Source organism: Drosophila subobscura, chromosome J, assembly GCF_008121235.1.
Source record: "Drosophila subobscura isolate 14011-0131.10 chromosome J, UCBerk_Dsub_1.0, whole genome shotgun sequence".
Classification (NCBI taxonomy): Eukaryota; Metazoa; Arthropoda; class Insecta; order Diptera; family Drosophilidae; genus Drosophila; species Drosophila subobscura.
Window position 1 is genome coordinate 49,976 of NC_048532.1, and position 25,817 is coordinate 75,792.

Below are 25,817 nucleotides of genomic sequence, written 5' to 3' on the forward strand. Positions count from 1 at the left end.
AAAAGTCGAACCCAAACTTACTCCAGTCAGCGTTACTCTCGCACTGGGGCAAAGACTTTCGGAGGTCAAGAGAATGGCGTTAGCGGATTTTATCGCGGCATCAGACCGTCTCGGCAGTTTTGAGGCGAAGCTCGCTACTCCGTCCTCAGTGGTGGTGTCCACGTTTACCCTTAAGATCCGCCTAGAAGAAGTGAGGACCTTGTGGGAAAAGGTACGGCTAGAATGCGAGCGTTGCACCAAGGCTCTCAATGACACTGAACCCGATGGTGATGCGATGCAATCCATGCAAGCCAAATATGCGCATTGTTACTCAGTATATGAGAGGTGCGCTACAAGCCTACAGGAGCAAATCGAGAGCGCTTCGCCCGAATCCGGGGCCGCTTTAAAGGAGCTCCAAAGTGCCATCCAGGGATGCCTCACGGCCTTAGAACACTCAGAGGTTTCCATTGACAACCGTTTCGCGGACGGCGTTCTGGTATTCCTGGATTGCTCAAAGTTGCCGCAAGTGACCTTGTCTCTTTGGGAACAGTCACTTCCGAGCAAGAGCGACATACCGTCGTGGAGCGCCATGAACAAATTCCTGAGTGAGCGATGTTTATCTCTAGAAGCAATGGAGAACGCGAATGCCTCCATGCAAGCGCTTTCCAGGCCCGAAAAGGGAAAAGGGCGGAAAAAAGGTTAATTCTTTTGAGGCAAAAGTAAGCTCCGACCTCCGCCAAAGCTCCGTCAAGATTCGCACCTGCAGTCTTTGTTCCAAAGAAAACCACCCGGTACGCCAATGCACACGCTTTCTCCAAATGACAGCTCATGATCGAGCCAACTACATTAAGCATAATTGCTTCACGTGCAAACGTCGGCACCACACGCTTCTGCACCGTGGCAACCCTCCTCCAGATCCCTCTACTGCAGTTCCTCCCAAATCAAACCCAATTCAAGACATACAGTCCACTTCATCCTCCAATGTCCAAAGTTATTACACAGCAAACACACAAGGTGTTCTGCTAGGCACGGCTATAATAAACGTGTGCCACTTGGGCACTAATTATAAAGCTCGTGCGTTGATCGATTCTGGGTCAGAGGCTACGTTCATCTCAGAGCGTCTCTTCAGAATCATCAAACTTTCGTTTCAACCAGTTCAAGTTCAAGTTGCGGGCTTGAACCAAGCAATCGCCGCCAGGCCTCAGAAGATATGCCACTTCCAAATCGGTTCTCCATCTAAACCGAGAGTTCATGTAGAAACCTCGGCATTCGTACTTCCAAATGTGGCAGGAGCCTTACCTTCGTATCCAATTCCGCAAGGTTTCATAAAGGACCTGCCAAATCTTCCGTTGGCTGACCCTTCTTTCCACAAAAGCTCGCAGATAGATGTGCTCCTAGGTGCAGATATTCTTCCATCCATTTTGCTTGGCGGCTCTCAACACAACATTTGCGGATCACTGCTCGGTCAAGAGACCATTTTTGGATGGATCCTTACAGGACCTGTAGCTGAGTCAACTCGCACCTCAATTTCCTCATTTGCTACAAGGATAAATGTCAGCGCAGAACAGCGGTTAGAAAACCTTCTAACGAAGTTTTGGGAGGTGGAGGATCTTCCAGCCAGTAGGGTTGAAGACTCTTCGGAGTCCCTCTGCGAGGACAATTTTGTTCGAACCACCCGTAGAGATGCAAGTGGGAGATATACGGTGTCGTTGCCCTTTCGGAATCCCGAATGCATAAACATAGGGCATTCCAGATCAATCGCGCTAGCTCAGTTCCTGAAAAACGAAAGTCGGTTGAAACGAAACGTTCCGTTAAAAAGAGCAGTACGATGGAGTCCTCCAGGAGTACCTAGACTTAGGTAAAACTGCGCTCCATTCTTGGCCATTCGTGTGCTGAAGGAACTTGCGCAAGAAGTCCTAAAGCGATTCCCACTGGCAAGCGACATCATATCCAATTCGATGTATGTCGACGATGTGCTGGCGGGTGCCCATACAATACAAGGTGCAATCGCATCTATAAAGAAGCTTCGCGCTGCACTTGACAGTGCGGGTTTCCCGCTGAGGAAGTGGACTTCGAATGCAAAGCCGGTCCTCCAGGACATTCCTACGGACCATTTACTGTGTGCCGGTTTCCTTGAGATGGAGGACTCTAGTTCCGCGAAGACCTTAGGCATACGGTGGCAAGCTGACAGTGATGAATTCTTTTTTCGGCCATCCGAGGTAGCCATAAGTTCCTCTTACACAAAAAGAGAAGTTCTATCCCAAATGGTTGGTTGGCTCCCTTCATAGTCCGAGCAAAGATCTTTATGCAGGAAATCTGGCTTAAAGAGCTCGGGTGGGATGAAACTGCCAAAAGACCTCCTTACAAGATGGCAGGACTTCCTCCTTAGCTATCCTGCTCTTCAACAAATTCGCATACCGAGATGGGTGCAGTATCACCCTCTCACGAAACTACAATTTCATGGGTTTTGTGACGCATCCCAGCGCGCTTTCGGCGCAGCCATCTACGTTCGTGTAGAGAGGGACAACCAGGTCTCCGTCCATCTCCTAACAGCAAAGACGAGGGTTGCTCCTGGGAAGACCGTGTCTTTTCCACGTTTGGAGTTGTGTGAGGCCGTTCTTCTCGCTGAGCTGTCCTCGTCTCTTCTTCCTCAACTGTCCCTTGATAGCTACGAATGCTTTTATTGGACAGACTCCACAATTGTGCTAGCCTGGCTTAACAAAGCTCCATGTCGATGGACAACCTTTGTGGCCAACAGGGTGACTAGAATCACCCAGTCCGTCATCCAGGGAACGTGGTCTCACGTAAGATCGGAGCACAACCCCGCGGATCTAGCTAGCAGAGGGGTTTCTTCCCAAGATTTGGCGAGCAGCAATCTATGGTGGCATGGGCCAGAATGGTTGAAACTCAGACAAGACCAATGGCCTATCCCAGCTGAACCTCCACATGAGACGGAACTGGAGCAACGCACGGTGAAGTGCAACTTGTCCAAGCCGTCCCCGGAACCCAACGTCATCGACCGCTTCTCAGAATTCGGAAAGGCCATTAGGGTCCTATCTTTTGTTTTCCGTTTTATAAAGCGGTGTCAGAAGCCCGATACTCTATTTCCAGTCCAGCTCAGTAGCAACGAGCTCTCCGAGACTCAAGAGCGTATGGTCATCTGTGCTCAACGTGCCGAGTATGCAAAAGAATTCCAGCGCTTGCGAGACAAGCAGTCACTTCCAGCGTCCAGCACCATCAGTAACCTCAACCCCTTTATCGACCAGAAAGGTGTCCTCAGGGCATGCGGTCGGGTGCGAACTTCCGAGTCATTGAGTTATGATGAGAAACACCCGGTCATTCTTCCTTATTCCTGCGCACTCACGCGTCTCCTCGTTCGGTTTACTCATCGCATCTCCCTGCACGGTGGGAACCAACTTGTGATGCGACTGGTCCGATCCAAATACTGGGTCCCGAAACTGCGGACCTTAGTGAAGACGACTATTAATTCCTGCCGAGTTTGTACGATTTATCGACAGAAATTGCAAACCCAGCTTATGGGGGACTTGCCCAAGGAGAGGACATCCTTCTCTCGTCCATTTATTCGAACGGGTGTCGATTTTGCGGGACCGTTCGACATCAAGACATACACTGGTCGAGCCTGCCGTATAACCAAGGGATATGTTTGTGTCTTTGTGTGCTTCAGCACGAAGGCGATCCATTTAGAAGCAACCTCAGACCTCACAACCGAAAGGTTCCTCGCCGCCTTTCACCGGTTTGTGGCAAGGCGGGGTTGTCCTCAGCAAATATACTCCGACAATGGAAAAACATTCGTAGGAGCCTCAATAGCCCTGTCCCAGGACTTTCTAGTAGCCACAAGGGAGTGTTTTATGTCCGCAAATCCTCAACAGAACCTCACGTGGATGTTCAATCCTCCAAGCGCACCTCACATGGGTGGCTTGTGGGAAGCGGGAGTGAAAAGTTTCAAGACGCTTTTCTACAAGTCCACGTCGACCTCGAAGTACACTTTTGAAGAGTTGTCGACCCTCCTCTCTTAGATTGAAGCGTGCTTGAATTCGCGGCCGATTTCTCCCATGTCAGAAGATCCGACTGATCTCCTAGCCCTCAGTCCAGGCCACTTTCTGGTTGGCGGTCCGTTGATCTCCATTGCAGAGCCAGGAATAAAAGAGGAAGCTGGGTCAATAATCAATAGATGGAAACGTCTGAAGGCTCAAAACCAGCACTTTTGTCTCCGTTGGAAAGACGAATACCTCAAAGAGTTACACAAAAGGAATAAGTGGCAACTCCCGACAAGAAATCTTCAGGCAGGCGACATGGTTGTCATCAAGGAAGACAACCTACCCCTCAATGAATGGCGCCTAGGAAGAATTGAGCGAACGCATCCAGGGGTCGATGGCATGGTCCGCGTGGTCGACGTTTTTACTGTCCGCGGCACCATTAAGCGGCCAGTAGCAAAACTCATTCTTCTTCCGGTAGACGGTGCTGTCCACGTTCCAGTATCCAACTAACCAATATGTTTGATGTTGTTTGTTGAAAATGATCCATCCGCTAATATTCCACGATCTCTCTTTTTTTAAGCATGACACCTCGCCAACGTCCAGTACAGCGCAACCAGCCGAGGGGATCCAACAGCTTCCGCTGTCGGGTCTGCCGAGGAGTTCACGCGCTAAGGAAGTGCCAACGGTTTCTGAAGCTCACCGCGGAAAAACGTCTACGGGCAGTGCTAATTAACAAGTACTGCCACAATTGCCTGGCTCACCAGCACTCCGGTCGCTCATGCCGAAGCGGCGACAGATGCCGGGTGTGCGGAAAAGGCCACCACACCCTCCTCCACCTGGGCGGATCGCTCCAGACTTCACGTCCGACGTCACGTTCACTTCCATCAAGGGAAGACTCTCCACCAGCGAGATCGACCTCCAGATCCGCTGCTCCTCCGACGACTTTGGCATCGCTCCTGCAATCCAGGAGCACCAGCATCCTTCCGACGGCATGGGTCGTCGTCGATACTGGGCACAAGACCTTCGAGGCTGGCGCACTTATTGATCAGTTCAGCCCAACTAGCTGCATCAACGCATCATTGGCAACGGCTTTTGGGCTTTCCGTCACTCGCGTTGGTGCCGAAGGTGCTTGCACCGCTTTCATCCAATCAAGGACGAGGAGCGATGTCAGGCTGGAAGTTGTGCTGTCTGTGCGACCTCAACTCCTAATAAGGACTCCGGCGAGACCCTTGGGCGACCATGTCAAGGACCACTTCGCCAACATGCACTTGGCAGATGAGAACTTTCATCGGCCGAGCACCGTTTCATTGGTACTGGGGGCAGATGTCTACCCCAAGATTATTCTGCCGGGAGTTATCCCAAGCACATAAGGCTTCCCTGTGGCCCAGAACACGGTGTTCGGATTGACCCTTTCCGGAACATGCAGCACGGCTTAACGAAGTAACGAATGTCCTCCCCTGTTCCTGGGCGCATCCTTCTTGTTGCAATTATATTGCAAGGGGGGGAGGATGTTCATGCCGAAAAGCATGCACCATGTTCTCACGCTACACAAACACAACAAAAACAACAAACTCACCTAAAACCCAAAAGCTCTAAGCCGAGCAGCGGCCTGCGCGCCCAACTAGAGTAGAAGTAAGCATAGAATACGCACGCGCGCTTGTTATTACTTCGTCGAAATCCCGCGACTTTCCCCCAATTACCGGAAGCAATTTGAAGGAAGACTGGAATTCGGAATTTACTGGCAAGAACCTTCCCCCACAATCAGAGAGAATTATAATCCGAGCATAACACTCTAAAGGGTTCGTGCAAGGCATAATTCGATCTACACATTGGAAGGAACAAAGGAATATAGTTTCTAGTGGGTCTAATGGGAATCGTAAAGTTTACGCGGCTCAACTGCTGATTGAGTCTCCTAGGCGCAAAAAAGTCACTCCTCGTGATCTGCAAGTGCCTGTCCCTCGATCGCTCGCTGCTGATCAACTGTCTCCGTCCACTCCGATAGTGCAGCAGCTAATTTCGTTTGCCACTCCAATGGCAACGACAGCTGCTGGTGATCAAGTTTCGGCTACCGAATCGATCATCTCGGAGAACATGCAGCCAGTTAGCACTGTAGCGTCCGTGTCTGTCGAGTCCGTTCCAAAGCCCATCCCATCTATTTCGATCCCACCAGTTAATAAACGTCCCGGACCACCGGATATTGCCGTCACAGGTATCAGACCTGTGGTGCTAAAACCTCTGGTGGGAGTCCCACCAAAGCGGCAAGTTTTTGTCTCTCGGCTTGCCCCTGACCTCACATCTAATGATGTAACTGCTTTTATACAAAGCAAAATAAAAACCGATGGCTTAAAGGTGGAGAAGTTTAATTTCTCTTATGCCAGGGAGATATCCTCTTTCAAGATTAGCGTGTCTCCAACTCATTTCGAGACCATTTGCTCATCCAAATTTTGGCCAGAGCACCTGGTTGTGAAAGAGTTTAAGGCTAAGAAGAAAAATAGGCCCCCCATAACTCTTCCTAGTAGTGAGGCCAGTGCTCCTTCCTCCTCTACTCTTTCCTCTTCTGCTTATTCCTCCTCTGCTCTGCCCACCTCTTCCCACTGCAATTCCTCGCAGTCAAAAAACTAATTTCCCTCGTTGTAGCCTATCAAAATGCTCGCGGCTTACGTAGTAAGCTGAGCACACTTTTTATGGATAGTTTCACATTTTCATGTTATTGTGTTTACCGAAACCTGGTTAAAGCCGGACATTCTTAGTTCCGAAGTTTTGGCAGATAGGTACACAATTTATAGGAATGATCGTTCGTCTCGGCGTGGAGGAGGCGTTCTGATTGCAGTAAACTCTTACTTCACGTCGGAACTTTTCATAGTCCAGGTTTCACAAGACTTGGAATTCCTCTGTGTTAGACTGATTCTTCCCGGCCAGTCTATTTATGTCACTTGCTCGTATATTTCACCGACTTCGGATGTATTAATATACGAGCAGCACTTGTCCGCCTTAAAAACTGTATCTTCCTCGCTATCTGACAAAGACCATTTAATAGTTCTTGGGGATTTCAACCTGCCAGGTACTGTTTGGTCTTCGGTTAACGAGTCAAATAACCTTGTGCCCATGTCACGACATGATTTTATTGATGGCTTTGTTGGAAGCTGCCGAGCTTTTTCGGCAACTCTGACTCCACATTTACGACAATTATTCTCCGTATTTAGTTTTTAATATTTCTGTTTATTATTCGACGATTTTATACAATTTGAAGGGAGCGTGGCCGTGAACTGCGATTCGGTGTGTTAAACTTTACAATATTTGAGAGCTCGATTAATATAACGGGTTCGAGTTGGAATTTTGTAGAACTAATTTGGACTGCTCGGCGATGCGCGGCGATCGACAATATTTTAGACTGAGACTATAAAGGGGCAAAGCACTGCAATATAAACAGTACGAAGGGTGCATACATATGCGTGCGCTTCTATGCACTGTAAGAGGGAGCGATGAGCGCGACAATGGCAAACTAATATAAGAGATGACAGAGTATGAGAGAGGACAAATATAAGCAAGGCGAGCTGATCTTAATAATTATGTATTTGCTGCTGCTCCGAACATACTCCCCGTTGAAAGACCAGGGATTTTAACAGGATCCTCAACGGGTAGGACGCACAGCTTGTTGACAGCTCGACGAGTGGTTCCGGTTGGTGTCCGCAGGACGGCGACTCGCACAGTCCCATCAGCTCCAGCGATGACCTCGATCACCCTGGCCAAAGGCCACTTCAACGGCGGCAGGTTCTCATCCTTGATGCAGACGACGTCGTTGACTTGAATGGAAGGCTGCGGTGTGCGCCATTTGGCACGTTGTTGGAGTAGAGTCAAGTACTCCTCACTCCAACGCTTCCAAAAGATCTGCTGTGCACAGGCGACTCGTTGCCAGCAATCCAATCTATTGAAGTTTAGACCCGTTACGTCTGGCTCGGGAAATTCCATAAGCGGACGACCAATTAGAAAATGTCCTGGTGTGAGGACGCCAAGATCTTCAGGGTTTTCTGAAATAGCAGTAAGAGGTCGAGAATTGATTACTGCCTGGATTTGGTAAACCAGGGTCCGCAGCTCATCGAAGGTAAAGAGGGAAGATCCCATGGAGCGATACAAATGCTTCTTGGCCATCTTCACTGCTGCCTCCCATAAGCCACCGAAATGGGGCGAGCGAGGTGGTATAAATTTCCAATCAAAGCCGTTGTTGATGCAGTGATTGTGCACTTCATCACGATGCTTCTCGCTCAAAAATAGCTGCCGAAGGTCCTCCAACTCATTCCTTGCTCCCACAAAGTTTGTGGCATTGTCCGACCAAATACACCGGGGAATGCCGCGAGTGGCAACGAACCGTTTGAGGGCACTCAAGAAAGCAGCAGTTGTCAAGTCCTTCACGAGTTCTAACCAGACGGCCTTTGTTGCAAAGCAGATAAAAACGCTGATGTAGCATTTCATCAGCGATCGACTGCGCCCTTCTGGCTTATAGTAGAAGGGACCGCAGTAGTCAATTCCACAAACGCTAAATGCAGGCGAATCCTGCACTCGATCCTTTGGTAGGTCAGCCATGATGTGTTCAACTAGACGAGGTCTGGATCTACAGCAGATAATGCATTTCCGCAAGTCTCGAGATACGGTTTTCATGCCGCCGATGGGCCAGAACTGCAGACGAATCGCTCCAAGTAGCGACTGTGGACCAGCATGATGATGGTTTCGATGAAAATGATTTATTATGGCGAACGTCAAAGGATGATCCCTGGGACAAATGATTGGGTGACGAGCATCGAAGTTGAGAGTTGAGTGTTGTAGACGGCCACCAACGCGAATGAGACCAAAGTCATCTATAAACGGCGACAGCGATGATATACTGCTAGTGGACTCCACGCAACTCCCCTTTCGAAGAGCACGGTATTCAGGGTAAAGATGGGCGTGTTGAACGATCCGACATAGCAGATGTGCTCCATTTCGAAGGTCTTCAGAAGTGAGGTCCGGTGACTTCTTTCCTCTGATGAACTTGTGAACGTAACCAAAGATGCGCATCATGACTCCGAATGAGTTGATGTGCTTAAACGAACGCGAGATGTCGAACCGCTCAGATGACAGCAATACCCGATGTCGAATTTCCGGAAGGTTGACTTCTGGCGAGCACCTTTCGGGCCAACAACTTCTTTCGCCTTGCAAGAAGGATGGTCCATGCATCCACAAACTCGATTGCAAGAGCTCCTGAGGTGCTGCTCCCTTTGATAGAATGTCAGCCGGGTTCATTTCAGTTGGTACATAGCGCCACTCCATGCCCCTAGTAAGTTGTTGTATGGCAGAGATCTTATTCGACACAAAGACGTTGAATTTGGAAGACTCTTCTCGTAGCCAAGACAAGACTACAGTGGAGTCCGACCAACAATGGATTGGGCAATCGAAGGTGCTCATTTTTCTTATTTCGCGAAGTAAATTGGCTAATAAGAACGCTGCACATAATTCAAGTTTAGGCACCGTGAGGGTCTTTAATGGAGCAACCCTAGCCTTCGAGCAAAGTAAATGAACCTCAACGGCAGTATCCGTAAACGATCGAGCATAGATACAGGCTCCATAGGCTTGGAGGCTTGCATCACAGAAGGCATGTAGCTCGAACCTTGATTTAGGTAGAAGTATGTAACGTGGGAATAAAGCGTGTCCTACAGTAGCGAAGTCCGAGCAAAAATCCGCCCAAGCCGATTCCAAAGGCTGAGGAAGACTTTCATCCCAATGCAGCTTGTCTCTCCACATGCGCTGCATGATGATTTTCGCTTTTGTCAAAGTAGGCCCGACTAAACCCATAGGATCATAGCATCGCGCAATTGTTGACAGCACCGAACGCTTAGTGTGCTTGCCAACACCGATTTGAGGAGCAAATGTAAATAAAAAATTGTCCTTGTGTGGCTCCCAAATGAGCCCAAGGGCTTTGGTTACATCGCTTCCATCATCCAACTTCAAAAACTTTCCTTTTCGGAATCTGGGACCATACGAAGAACATCAGGGGAGTTGGAACACCATTTCCGCAATTGAAAATTGCCTCGAGCGAGAAGATCCTTGGTTTGAGTCATAATTTCCAACACTTCCTCGACCGAATTGCCTCCAGAAATCATGTCATCCACGTAGAAGTCTTGTAGAATGGTTTGCGATCCTAATGGGTAAGACGAAGACTCATCCATGGCTAGCTGATGCATAGCTCGAATAGCTAAAAACGATGCAGGCTTAGTACCATAGGTGACTGTGTTTAATTTGAAGACCTGTATGTCGTCGTCCAGAGAGTCCCTCCACAATATGCATTGGAGCATGGTATCAGGCATAGAGACACGCACACACCCATACATTTTCGATATATCACCTGTAAGAGCAATAGGAAATGCACGAAAACGGATAAGGGTGTGAAACAGCTTGGCTTGAATGGTGGGACCTGACATTAGCAGATCGTTTAGCAAAAGACCAGATGTGGTAGCTGCAGAGCCATCGAATACGACTCTCAGCTTTGTTGTGGAGCTGTCCTCTTTGATGACGCAGTGATGAGGCAAGAAATATTGGCACTTTTGCCTATCTTCGCTGGGCACCAGAGACATATGGCCAAGGGACAAGTACTCCTTCATGAATGCCGAATAATTTACATAAAAAGCTGGATTGCGGACGAACTTCCGCTCCAAATTTTCCAAGCGCCGTTTAGCTTGCAAGAAGGAGTCACCCAAGGACTCCAGACTTCGCTTCATAGGCAAGCGAACAGAATATTCCCCGGAGGGAAGACGAGTGTGATGGTTGACAAAGTGTTCCTCGCAGTGCAGCTCCTCCTTTGTTGCCCTAGCGATTGGCTCAAAGATGTGCTCCACTTCCCAAAATTGACGAACCAGCTCATCAAGCCGAATGCTGTGATTGGTGTCATCCGAAGATTGGGCTGCGATAACCGACGATGTGTTGGGGGCCAAATGCACGCCCGAGTGCCCGCAATCCGAAGAGTGGGCTGCGACAAACGAAGACAGGTTGGGGGCCGAGTGCCCGCCACCAGAAATGATCCATCCGAAATGTGTCTTCTGCAGCAACGGAAGTCCAGGCGCCAGCTGAATTTGTCCCACACACAGCAACTCGAAGAACAGTCCAGCTCCGATGAGCAGGTCAATCCGTTGCGGCTTGTGGAACGAAGGGTCAGCAAGCTGTATATTAGACGGGATATTCCAATTAGAGACGCTAATTGGGATGCTGGGTTGCTTGTCCGTGATCTTCTGGGCAACGACGGAAGTGATGCTAGTGGTGAACTCTGAAATCCGCGATTTCAGAACGAGATCCACCGAGATACCTTCAGTTGAGAAGCTAGCATCTCCTATGCCAGAGACCGCGGTAAGCGATTTGGTTTTTCTAAGTTTTAGCTGATTAGCTAGACGACTTGTGACGAAATGTAATTGTGATCCTGAGTCCAAAAGTGCGCGACATGGCACGAAAGTTCCAACGTTGTTTTTTACGAGAACGACGACGGTGGCTAACAGCACAGCATCAGAATGACTTTTGGATATTAGGGCTTGAGGCAATGAGGACGACATGGCAACCATGGCACTATGACTTGGTTGTTGTTGCGAGGCTTTACTTGTAGAAGCAGATTGAAATGTCTCTGTTGGACGAACGAAATGCAAAAGCGTGTGGTGCTTCGATCGGCAAGTACGGCAGGGACCAGATTTACAATCCTTCACATGATGGCCCTTTCGTAAGCAATTAAGGCATAATAAGAGCCGCTTTGCTTCCACCTGACGATCATTCGGCGACAGAGGTGCAAACCTTGGACAATTGGCAATTATATGGTTCGTGCCCTCGCATAACACACAAGAAACGGGGGCGCTCGATGCGACGAAAGATTTTCTATGATGCGTACTCACGGTTTTCCCGGACTTGCCAACCTGATCTTGCCCTTGCGTTGATTGATCCGCATTTTCAAGCGTTCGACATCTCTTTTCCAAAAATCCAGACAATTTTTCCCATGACGGCAGCTCTTGATTCGACGAAGTCTCCTCCCATCTGCTCTGAGTGGCCTTGTCCAGCTTCTGAAGTACTGTCTGTACAAGAATACAGTCTGCTACTTCTTCCTTACTAGCCAGCGATTCCATTGCACGAATATGTGAGGTGACTCTGTCAGTCAGTTCCCTCAGCTTGCCCACCGATGCGTCAGCCTTCTCCAACCCAAAAATCCCTCTGATGTGTGCCTGCAAAATAAAACGTTTATTATCAAAGCGACGCTTTAAAATATCTAATGCCACGATATAATTAGCCTCATTTATCTCCAATGAGCTGATGGTATTGAGGGCTGCGCCACTCAAACAGGAACGTAGATGCTGCAGCTTTTCGATAGGGGTCAGCTCGGACTCCTTGTCAATGATCGCGGTGAACATTGAGAAGAAATTGGCCCACTCTGTGTAAATTCCACTAAACTTTGGCAGCTCCAGCTGAGGTAACCGAGATCGATTGGCCATAACGACGATTGATTGTGATGCACTTGAGTTGGGGTTGATTGTCGAACAATGCTTGTTGCTGGACCGACTTCCAAGCTCGCGCTGAAGAATGGTCCGCAGTGATAATATGGACGAGTCGAATTTGCCAGGTACTTCACTGGACATGGACTCAAAATCCATTTCCTCTAAGCTGTTGTGCGCCACGGCAAAATTAGATTCCAGTACAGTCAACGATTGCAACAGTCCTTGCAGATCATATTCATCCATTTGGCACAGCTTCTCACAATCCATATCCGTGCGTATTGATTCTAGCCTATCGAAAATAGAACTAGTTTTCAACTTCAAAAATGTAATCCGAGACGCAGGGAATTGTGTGCTGTGTGCTGCGTTGGCACTAAAACTTCCACCACTTGGAGCAGCGCCAAATGCCACCGACTCGCTATGTGTTTCACCAGCCTCATTTGCCATAGCAAACGATCCACTTTTTCTATTATTTTTTCTATTTCCCATGTTTTGGCTACAGATAGTTGACGCGGAGTGTATTGGTCGAAGTTAAATTCGATTTTTCAACAAGCGATACAAGCTCAAACGTTTTGTGTGTTCACTTTTGCGGCACTTTTTATGTGCGCTAGAGAACGATCGAGAGAGTGCACTGATTTCGAGTTCGAATTCCAAAGAGAGTTATTGCAGCCGGTCACGAGAGATGGCTGAAGCAAACGACGAAAGAGTAGACGAAAAAAGCTAACGGACCTCGCTTAGAACTCTATGCAGCCGGTCTCGACAGTGCGTTGCGCAGGCTGAAGCAGACGGTGAAAGAGAAAACGAAAAAAGCTAACGGACCTCGCTTAGAACTCTATGCAGCCGGTCTCGACAGTGCGTTGCGCAGGCTGAAGCAGACGGTGAAAGAGAAAACGAAAACGAATAGCGGGCCGCTAGCACTGCCACGGTCGGCCACAACGACTTTTGTTCGCTCTTTCTCTTAGCAAATGTTGAGTTATATGTTTAAAATTCGAAGAATTAAATGTTTAAACACTTTAACGCACTATAAGTTCACGGCAATCACGTCGGGGTCACCAAAATGTTGGAAGCTGCCGAGCTTTTTCGGCAACTCTGACTCCACATTTACGACAATTATTCTCCGTATTTAGTTTTTAATATTTCTGTTTATTATTCGACGATTTTATACAATTTGAAGGGAGCGTGGTCGTGAACTGCGATTCGGTGTGTTAAACTTTACAATATTTGAGAGCTCGATTAATATAACGGGTTCGAGTTGGAATTTTGTAGAACTAATTTGGACTGCTCGGCGATGCGCGGCGATCGACAATATTTTAGACTGAGACTATAAAGGGGCAAAGCACTGCAATATAAACAGTACGAAGGGTGCATACATATGCGTGCGCTTCTATGCACTGTAAGAGGGAGCGATGAGCGCGACAATAGCAAACTAGTATAAGAGATGACAGAGTATGAGAGAGGACAAATATAAGCAAGGCGAGCTGATCTTAATAATTATGTATTTGCTGCTGCTCCGAACAGGCTTATTAGACCTATCCCTGTCTCAAGTCAACCATGTGAAAAACTCCTTGGGTCGATTGCTTGATCTGTGCTTTGTCTCGGATCCGACCTTATCGTTGTTAACACGAGCCACTCCCGCTCACTATTCCTGAAGACTGCTATCATTCTACTTTCGAAGTGTCGGTAGATATTGGACCTACTGTATCGGATCGTGCGGGTAGGCTATCTGAACGCGTCCGCTGCTTTCGTAAAGCCGAGTTTACGAAGCTCAATAACTTAATTAGGGATTTTGATTGGTCCGCTCTGTACTCGTGCACTGACGTCATTGAAGGCACAAACATTTTTTACAATGTACTTGACACAATTTTTGACACGTGTGTCCCACTCTCATGTCCGACTAGATCTGCGAAACCTCCTTGGTTCACCAAAGAGTTATCCAGTCTAAAGAACCTAAAATCAAGACTATTTAAAAAATCTCAAGAAGTTGGTTCTCCCTCTTCTCTTTCTAATTACTTAATAGCTCGGTCAAATTTCACTGTTCTTAATGCTCAATGCCATAGGAACTACATACATCGATGCAGGATACGTTTTTCACAGGACCATAAACAGTTCCACAGCTTTGTAAACAGTAAGCGTAGAACGTCCGCACATCCATCCATGCTATCATTTTTGAATATGTCGGCAAACAATGATCAGGCAATCGCCGATCTTTTTGCACAATTTTTCCAAACCACCTATTCCCAGGAAAGCTACCCAGGCACTATGTATCCATATAGTTTACCAAGATCGAATGGCATTTTCTGCCCTATGTTAAATGAAGGCTCCTTACTTCATGAACTTAAATTAGTTAAGCCGGTATTTTCACCGGGCCCTGACGGAGTTCCCGGCTGTGTACTCAGGTACTGTGCCGAGTCTCTGTGCGGACCTTTGCTTAAATTATTCAATCTTTCCATCCATTCTTCTAGCTTTCCCCCCATCTGGAAGGAATTCTTTATAATTCCTCTCCATAAGAAAGGTAGCAAGTCTGACGCCAAAAACTATAGAGGTATATCTAAGTTATCCGCTATTCCTAAAATGTTCGAGAAAATTTTAACTCCGCACTTGCAACATCTTTGCAAATCACTTATATCTCCAGCTCAGCACGGATTTATACGGCGACGATCAACAACCACTAATCTTTTAGAGTTCACCTCCTTTGTCATTAAAGGATTCCAAGGTAACTTGCAGACGGATGTTATTTACACTGACTTCAGTAAGGCATTCGATTCTGTAAACCACTCTCTTCTTGCACAAAAGCTCGACCTTCTAGGATTTCCGCCCAATCTGTTGATATGGATTTCTAGCTACCTGTGTTCTAGGTCTCAAAGGGTCCGTTTCAAAAACTCCTTATCTTTACCTGTCATGGTTACTTCTGGAGTACCACAGGGTAGCCATTTAGGCCCCTTACTTTTCACACTCTTTATTAATGACCTGCCTTCTGTCTTAACAAATTCTCGAATACTTATGTATGCGGATGATGTTAAGCTCTGTGTCCAGTATAAGGACATCTCATTTCACTCTCGCTTGCAATCTGATCTCAATAGCTTTCAGTCATGGTGTTGCGCAAATATGTTACACCTTAATGCCTCGAAGTGCAAAGTAATGACTTTTCATCGCTCCAGCCCCTTACTGGCACCTTACACCCTCTGCGGTAGTTCTCTTGAGAGAATTACATTAGTTGATGATCTTGGTGTTAAACTAGACCCCAAGTTAAAGTTTTCTGAACACATTTCTACCATGGTAAATAAAGCCATGGGTGTGCTTGGGTTTATAAAGAGGTGGTCAAAGGAATTTGATGACCCCTATATAACGAAGACTCTCTATATCTCGCTTGTTCGTCCGATTTTAGAATACGGCTCATGTGTATGGTGCCCTCAGTACAACATACATCAGGACCGTATTGAATCAGTACAGAACAACTTTTTATTATTTGCCCTACGGGGTCTCAACTGGGATGCAACTGTGAGACTGCCATCCTACCGTAGTAGACTTCTTTTAATAAATCTTCCATCCTTAGTTAGTCGTAGAAAAATGCTTGGTGTAATTTTTATGCACAACTTGATCAAGGGGGATGTAGACAGCCCTGACTTGTTGAGCTGCGTAAACTTTACGATTCCCATTAGACCCACTAGAAACTATATTCCTTTGTTCCTTCCAATGTGTAGATCGAATTATGCCTTGCACGAGCCCTTTAGAGTGTTATGCTCGGATTATAATTCTCTCTATCACATTATATCCTCGACTCACTCCCTTCCTCTTCTTAAATCTCTTATACTAGCCTACCTCTCCCGTAGTTAATTTAATTTTTGACTTTGATAATTTTGCTTGCTTAGCTATAGTTGCTCTAGTTTAGTTGTGTTTAGTTCTAATTTTCCTCGAATATTAGCCTAACATCTTTCTTTCCTGCATGCTCGCGACCGGTTCGGTTAATCGCGCCGCGCGTCATGCGGCAGCGCCCCTCGGTCGGTTGGGCGGGAGGAGGGCTGCGTTCTGCTGGGTTCCGCGCGTAACAGGCTTTGGCTTGGTGTCGAATGGGCCACTTGATGGTGCAGTCATTGCATATCAACGTCCAGACATATAAAAAAACAACAAGTCAGGGCTGTCTACATCCCCCTTGATCAAGTTGTGCATAAAAATTACTCCAAGCATTTTTCTACGACTAACTAAGGATGGAAGATTTATTAAAAGAAGTCTACTACGGTAGGATGGCAGTCTCACAGTTGCATCCCAGTTGAGACCCCGTAGGGCAAATAATAAAAAGTTGTTCTGTACTGATTCAATACGGTCCTGATGTATGTTGTACTGAGGGCACCATACACATGAGCCGTATTCTAATCGGACGAACAAGCGAGATATAGAGAGTCTTCGTTATATAGGGGTCATTAAATTCCTTTGACCACCTCTTTATAAACCCAAGCACACCCATGGCTTTATTTACCATGGTAGAAATGTGTTCAGAAAACTTTAACTTGGGGTCTAGTTTAACACCAAGATCATCAACTAATGTAATTCTCTCAAGAGAACTACCGCAGAGGGTGTAAGGTGCCAGTAAGGGGCTGGAGCGATGAAAAGTCATTACTTTGCACTTCGAGGCATTAAGGTGTAACATATTTGCGCAACACCAGGACTGAAAGCTATTGAGATCAGATTGCAAGCGAGAGTGAAATGAGATGTCCTTATACTGGACACAGAGCTTAACATCATCCGCATACATAAGTATTCGAGAATTTGTTAAGACAGAAGGCAGGTCATTAATAAAGAGTGTGAAAAGTAAGGGGCTAAATGGCTACCCTGTGGTACTCAGAAGTAACCATGACAGGTAAAGATAAGGAGTTTTTGAAACGGACCCTTTGAGACCTAGAACACAGGTAGCTAGAAATCCATATCAACAGATTGGGCGGAAACCCTAGAAGGTCGAGCTTTTGTGCAAGAAGAGAGTGGTTTACAGAATCGAATGCCTTACTGAAGTCAGTGTAAATAACATCCGTCTGCAAGTTACCTTGGAATCCTTTAATGACAAAGGAGGTGAACTCTAAAAGATTAGTGGTTGTTGATCGTCGCCGTATAAATCCGTGCTGAGCTGGAGATATAAGTGATTTGCAAAGATGTTGCAAGTGCGGAGTTAAAATTTTCTCGAACATTTTAGGAATAGCGGATAACTTAGATATACCTCTATAGTTTTTGGCGTCAGACTTGCTACCTTTCTTATGGAGAGGAATTATAAAGAATTCCTTCCAGATGGGGGGAAAGCTAGAAGAATGGATGGAAAGATTGAATAATTTAAGCAAAGGTCCGCACAGAGACTCGGCACAGTACCTGAGTACACAGCCGGGAACTCCGTCAGGGCCCGGTGAAAATACCGGCTTAACTAATTTAAGTTCATGAAGTAAGGAGCCTTCATTTAACATAGGGCAGAAAATGCCATTCGATCTTGGTAAACTATATGGATACATAGTGCCTGGGTAGCTTTCCTGGGAATAGGTGGTTTGAAAAAATGGTGTAAAAAGATCGGCGATTGCCTGATCATTGTTTGGCGAAAAAAAGAAGACAAAGAATCGGAGACGGGTTAGTAACGGGATAGGAAGCGGGGGACGCGCACGCTCTTCGTTAATGTTGGATGGAGCGAGGAGGTTCTACGGACAGAAGAACGACCTTTGCGACGGGCCTTTTGAGGACCCCCCGTGCAGTGAGGATGTCGACTACACGGACCCGATCGTCGGCGCCGGGGTACACGGAATGGATTCGTCCGAGACGCCATTCATTAGACGGCAAGTTGTCTTCCTTGACGACGACCATATCACCAATCTGCAGATTGGGCGTGGGCGTTTGCCATTTGGTCCGCTTGTGGAGTTCCTTGAGGTATTCCTCTTTCCACCTACGACAGAACTGTTGGTTGAGTGCCTTCAGATGTTGCCATCGATTTATGATCGAGGTGAGGTCACCCTTAACTTCTGGCTCCGCCGTCGCCATTAAGGGTCCCCCCGTAAGGAAATGCCCGGGAGTTAGGGCCAGATCTTCGGACATCGGCGAGAGCGGTCTGGAATTAAGGCACGCCTCAATTTTCGAGAGAAGCGTGGAGAGCTCCTCGAAGGTGTATCTCCGAGTGGACGTGGCCTTGTAGAACAGTGTCTTGAAGCTCTTCACTCCAGCCTCCCAAAGACCCCCATATGTGGGGCCCCTAGTGGGATGAATTTCCACGAGACCCTTTGATGACTATACAGAGTCCTTGAATGCTTCTAGGAAATCATGGGCCAGCACTGTGGCTGCGCCCACAAAGGTCTTGCCGTTATCGGAGTGGATACTCTGTGGACAGCCTCGTCTCGCGACGAAACAAGCGAAGGCAGCGAGAAACTTCTCGGTGGTGAGGTCGGACGTAGGCTGAATAGCCTTCGTGGAGAAACACACGAACACGCTCACATACCCCTTGGTAATAAGGCACGCCCGCCCTCTGTAGTTGCGGATTTCGAAGGGACCGGCGTAGTCAATTCCGGTGTGTGCGAAAGGTCTGTAGAATGAAGTTCGCTCCCTGGGGAGATCCCCCATCAGTTGAGTTTGCAACTTCTTTTTGTGGATAAGGCACACTTTGCAAGAGTTCACGACACCCTTCTGAAGCTTCTGAATTCGTGGAATCCAATACTTGGATCGGATAAGTCGCACCATCAATTGGCTGTGTCCGTGAAGTGTGATCCGGTGTGTGAACTGGGTGAGGAGTCGCGACAAACGACAGTTCTACGGAAGAATTATGGGATGTCGCTCGTCATACTTCAGTCCTTGCGCCGTTGATACACGGCCGCAGGAGCGTATGACCCCATGTTGATCCATAAACGGATTCAAATTCAGGATAGAACTTGATCGAGGCACTGGACGCTTCTCACGTAAGGAGTGATACTCTTGAGAATATTCTCGGCGCTGAGTTTCTAGGATAAGAGTTCGTTCAGCCTCGTTAACTTCTCCGCTTGTAGGATGGATATCCTGTGCGTACGGTAGTTTTCGGCAGCGCTGTAGGAAACGCAGGACGTACGCGCGGACTCGTAGAGCTTTTTCAAGCGTGGAGAATCGCTCGAGGAAATCTTCGGATGGGCTGGTTGTGAAATGGACTTTCACAGACCGCTGCTCTAGGTCTATGACGGGAGTTTACTGATCTTGGAGCGGCCATTAAGAGCGTGTTTGCTGTTGTGCTCGGAGCGCACTTGAGACCACTTTTGGGTCTCGGTGGTTTGAGCGATCTTCGTCACTCGATTGGCCACGAATGTGGTCAAATGGCATGCAGGCTTGTTCAACCAGGCGAGAACGATGTGGAATCTGTCCAGTGGTAACAGGTAGACCCTGTCGTCGGCATACTTGGCAGGATAGCCATCGCCATTTCGGCTAGAAGCACGGCCCCGCACCTCTAACCGGGGAAGCGATACGGTTTTTACGGGCGCAACTCGTGTCTTGGCTGCCAGTAGCTGCACGTCGGTACGCTGCCCCATTTCAACGCGCACATAAATCGCGGCGCCGTAAGCCTTTTCTGAGGCATCACAGAACCCATGGTGCTCCACCTTAACGGATGGTTGGGAACCAATCCATCTTGGGATACGGATCTTGGTGAGACAGGAGTAGCTACGCAGGAAGGCTTGGCAGTATTGACACAGTTCGTTCGGAAGCTTCTCGTCCCACTCCAGTTCCTGCAACCAAATTTCCTGCATAAAGATCTTGGAGCGGACGATGAACGGTGCCAGCCACCCTGCAGGATCAAACAATTTCGCTATCTGTGAGAGGACTTCTCGATTGGTGTAGTATGACTCAAGCGAGAGCACAGGAGGAACAAAGAAGAACTCGTCGGAGGTCGCCTTCCAACGAATGCCGAGGGTCTTTGCCGTGCTCTGTGCGTCAATCTCCAGGAAATCAGTGTGGAGGAGGTGGTCACTCGGAATCTCGGCCAATACGTCCTTGTGGTTGGCTGTCCACTTTTGTAGCGGAAAACCTGCCGAACTGAGGGCGGCCTGTAATTCGCGGATGGCTAGCTGAGCCTCCTGTGGGGAGTCAGCGCCGGCGAGGACATCTTCGACGTACATAAAGTGTCGAATGATATGACTAGCGTTGGAAAGCTGTTGAAGGACTCGAATGGCGAGAAAGGGGGCGCAGTTGACGCCAAAAACTACGGTTTTCAATTCGTAATCACGAATTTCCCCCTCTGCGTTTCGAAACAAGATTCTCTGAACACGAGTGTGTTCTGGATCCACCCAAATCTGACGGTACAGTTTGGTGATGTCGGCGTTGAACGCATATCTAAAGTAGCGCCATTGCAGAATCTGAAGGATTGTCAAATCGGATTGTAGGACCGGGCCCGCGTGAAAGAGGTCATTCAAGCTCGTTCCGTTCGCGGATGGGCTGGATGCGTTAAACACCACACGAAGCTTCCTTGTAGTGCTATCGGGTTTGATTACTGCGTGGTGAGGGAGATAGTAGTTGATGGAGTCGTTGCTCGGACGGACCTCAGTCATGTGGCCCATCTAAGTATTCTTGGATTACGTAAACGTACAGTTCGTGCAACGACGAATCTCTCTTCAGCCGATTCTCGTTCCTTAAGAACTGGACTAGTGCCGAGGACCTTGAATACCCTCGGCCAGACCCGAGATGACCCGGGTCGCGGAATGGTAGGGTTACCATGTATTTTCCGCTTGTTGCCCTCGTGGTGGTTTGTAGGAAGTTGCTTTCGCAATAGGAATCGGCCTCTCGTACTACCTTGGTTGGTAGATCCTCCACCTCCCAAAACTTTGTGAGAAGCTTGTCTAATGGAGCATCGAGGACGTTGGACACTTGTGTGGAGAAGGATGCGATTCGGTTCGGGGCGGTACTGGGCACCGGACCAGTAAGCAACCACCCGAAAATCGTTTCCTGCCCAAGGAGAGAGCCACAAATGTCGGTCTGTGAACCGCTCAGAAGGATGGAGGGAAGGATATCGGCTCTGATCAGGACATCTATCTGCGAGCTCTCATAGAAGGTGGGATCAGCTAATGGCAGGTTCGGCAAATCTCGCAATCGGAATTGGATATGAAGGGAGATTGCCTGCCAGTTCCGGCAGTACGTAAGCCGCGCGCGTTTAACTGCAAGCCCGGCTTAGTCGGGGAGCAAATGGAAAAGTGGCAGAGCTTCTTGGACTGAGCTGGTGACCTCGTGCAAAACAGTTAAAGCACAACTGCTTCGTCTTAATGCAGCTAGAAGGTGCTTCAACGTCCATTTGGAGGAAGTGCGGGCAGAGTCGGATTGGGTGATCTTCCTTGGAACAGAGATCACACTTCTTCAGTTTAACGCGGGTTTTGAAGGATTGAAAATTCCTCGGAAGAGGACTGCCTTGAGGCCTGAACGGGTTGGCGTGGCTTCCGGAGGGTTGCGGATTTTTATTGCCTTTGGAATGTGGCGGATGAGGATCGCTCCTAGCCTGGAAAGGGTCGCTCTTCATGGCTTCTAGCGTCAAGTATCGCTGTGTGAGGAAAAAGTCGATTTCCGTCCATGGAGGCATTTCCTTCTTGTCAGTCACTGACGCTTCCCACAGAGCCCGGGTCAGTTTTGGCAGCTTGGATGCACAGATGGTCACCAGAAGACTATCCCAATTGTCTGTGCAGACCTTGGAGTGGGCCAGAGCAGTTAGAACCCCTTGAATGGTGCTCTGAAGCTCTTTCAGGGCACGACTGGTCTCGGAACCTACGCGAGGCAGCTATTAAAGGATATTTATCTGGTTGGTCACCAGGAGTCGATTATTTTCATATCGACTACGGAGGGCTGACAATGCTGCCTCGAAACCGTCATTGCTAAGTGGGGACTTTTCTACTATGGCTTTCGGATCGCCACGGGTTTTAGTAGGGAGGTGGTACAGCTTTTCCACCGGGGACAGCCTGGGATTGTTGATATAAATCGCTGTGAATAGGTCGCGGAACGTCGGCCAGAGGACGTAATCCCCTGCGAAAACGTCAATGCCACGGGGGGGCAGTCGACAGCCGCCCTGGGAGGTCTGCGGCACGGGAGGTCTGGGCGGTCTATTTGGGCTATGAGGTCCGCCACGCACCGCTTATCCCCCTCATAGCACTCGCCATACATTTCCTGAATTTCCTGTTGGTCTTCAGGGGCCTCGCACAGCATTGCCAGCGAATATGCCTCAAATTCCGCATCCACCTTGGCCCACATGTTTTTGAGCTGGTCACGACGGAGCTGTGAGACCGCGGAGGATGGGGTGGCGGTCCCTGTAGGGGTGAGCCGTGCCTCCAAGGTGGTCAGCCTATCGATGGCTGCCACAAACTTGGCCCGTGCGGAGGTGACGGTCGGCTGTGCCGTTGGAATTGTGGGGCGAGAATCCACTAGTTTCGGGTGTTCAGGCGAAGGCACCTTATTCGTGATCGGCGAAGGAAACAGCACAGATTTCGTGGAGGCCCTTGGAGTATCTGAGGTCGGCGTTGATGGCACGGATGAGCTGGATGGCCTTGAACTACCAAGCGAAGACACCGACAAAAACTTCTTATCGGAAGTGTTCGGGAAAACTATCGGATGATATGACGCAAGAAAAAGGATATTTTTCTTATTCCCATTTTGGCGCACAAAAATCACAATCGGGATCCGCACTAGACTACGATATTTTTAAATATCGATATTGGAATGGATTTAGTCGTAGTGGGCGATGGACAAGATGATTTGGGAAAAAATATTAACTACTCGGATGGATACGAGGCCCGTGAGCGATATTTTTATTTTTGCCACCACTAGGTTTTTTTGGGTTTGTCACCTCTAGTTACATACATATACCAAGTGTGGTACGTAGATGTGGAGTAATCGGTATTTTGCGATATTTTTTCACGGGGATTAATGATGTTTATTGTTATGAGTTTATAAGTATGGAATGAAAATAAGAATGTAAGAATATACAATTCTATGGAAAACAATAAATTACCTCGGAGGAGTGTGTTTTTTATTGGGGGCGGGGTGTGTGCGTGCTGATCAGACAAAAAAACAACATATGCACATACATACATACATATGTACATACGTGTCGGACGCCGGTATTATGGCTGTGTAGCGGATGATTTGACACGGAAAGTGTTAGCGAGATCGGACGATAAGTACATAAGAATATACACATGTGTGTACATATGGATAAGTAGACACTCGGACGTGAATAGTGCGGAACGCCAATCGCGGAAGGAATCGATTGGCGGCACAATATGAGCGTACTTATCTGCAGTTCTCACGGGAATCCACCGATGCTTGCTGGGACAATCTCGATTCAGCAAGAATCCGGCTCGAAGCACCAATTTTCGTGGGAGGGCGGCTTCCTTTGGCTGCAGATAAATCCTCGTAGGTCCAAGCGTCCCGCTAGTAATAGTCGACACAGTATAAAGTATACAATATATGGTGGTTTATTATGCACTCGGCGCGGGTTAGAATTATATGTATGAATGTATGTACAGTGGGGAGCAATGATGAGTACATGTTCACATGAACTGACTTTCGTCGCCCATAACTTCTAAACGCATAATGCAAACGTAACCAATTTTTTTGTAGATATCAATCACTTTATCCTTAACTGTAATGGATAACCCATGATTAGGCAAGATGTTATTCTTAGCATTGGACGGCACGCTCATATTTATTCCGGCTGCTGGCTCGTCGGCTACGAGTGTGGTGTTCTTGGTCCAAGCTAAGGCCTACCTTATTATTACTTTAAAAAAAAATGAAACGTGCATACAAAAAGCCATAAACCGGACGGAAGAGTACAACGCCTAAAACGGAAGACAATAACTACAGGTGTAAAACGGACAACGGACAACATACCTCAGGTGTTTGCGAGGCACATTTACGCCCACCCTACCTTGGTCTTGCAATCACCAAGAATAAATAAACTAGTTACAAGACCCCTTTATCTTCGAGAGGCCTACAGGGGCTTGCTGTAGGAGATCAAACACTAATACTCTATTCAATCATTATAAATATTTATTTAGTACTAATAAACATTAATTAAATTTCCCATAAAAATATTCATTCCCATTAATTCTACCCAGTAATCAATTATGCTAAAAATAATCTAAATGTAACGATTTTAAAATCAATAGAAGCAAAAGAAGCAAAAGGAAATATAATTAAATGCACAATAAATGCACATGGGAGAGGGGAAACTAAAGAAGGGTGAAGCCATGGAAAAAAAATGTGTAGACAAACAAAACAGCTGTACCTGCACTTGCATATGCGTAGATACCCTCTATTTTTTTTAATGTGAAGGCATATGTGTTTGGGGCTTAGGCTGTCTGTTTCTTTTTTTTTTCCTCTCTTAGTCTTGACTCTATTCGCCTTTGCTAATGGACCATTGTGCCCAAACAAGACATCGTTTCAATTTTACATACATATATACATATTTACTCACACGGTACCTCCATCGTAGAAGCGCTTCCGATTTCGGCCGCTGAAAATAAACACCAAAAAAAAACCCAGAGAAACAACAAAAAAAAACTCAGCCGCACCGCACACAATCATGCACATACAAAATCCGTCTTGCGGTTATTCAGTGCAATAAACTTTTTTTTGTCTTTCCTTTCCACCTTTGCACGTCTCAAATTCTTTTCTCTCTCTGCCATCTGTGCATTTAACGGCGATCGCTTTTAACTTTTAGAGGAAGGTAGAAAGAGATAGAATAGCAATAGAAAACTAAAAGTACTGAACAATTAAAATAAAGAAAGATTGACTATAATTATTAATATTTAAACATTATCGGGGTGGGGGGGATTTTTTCTCTTTTTTTCCTATAAAATTTTTTTTCACTTGTTGAGTGGGTTTGGCTGTAGATTAGGTTTGAATAATTTGTTTAGTTCCCTCCCTTCCCTCGCGGGGTTTTAACTTCTCCGCGTCAGCACCGCTTTGGCGCTGTTTTAGGTGGCCGCCGTCTGCCTGGTTCTGTTTGCGTTTTTCCCTCTCGCTCGCTTGCTTAGCGGCGGCAAAAGCTCCGGCGAAACTCTGTCGCTCCAGCTGACAAATTTAAAACGGCCGAGCCTCCTCTTTGGCTTATCTAGTCGCTACCTAGTAGCTGCCTTGCGGCTCTCGCAGGCTAATTGATCTAGCAGATCGATGGTGGCGGTGTAAAGTTGGCGGTGTAAATTTCACTTTTTCACTGCACTTGTTCACTTGGAAAAACTTTCTTAGCCTCTGAAACTCTTTTAAATTGATAGAGATACAGCTCAAAAAAATGCCTAATGGCGTCCTGCCGACCTCTATTTAAAGCCTCTCTGTTCGAAATTTGCCTTCGAACTCGCTCTCCTTTTAACTAGCTTGGCGCTGCATTCTCTGCTCT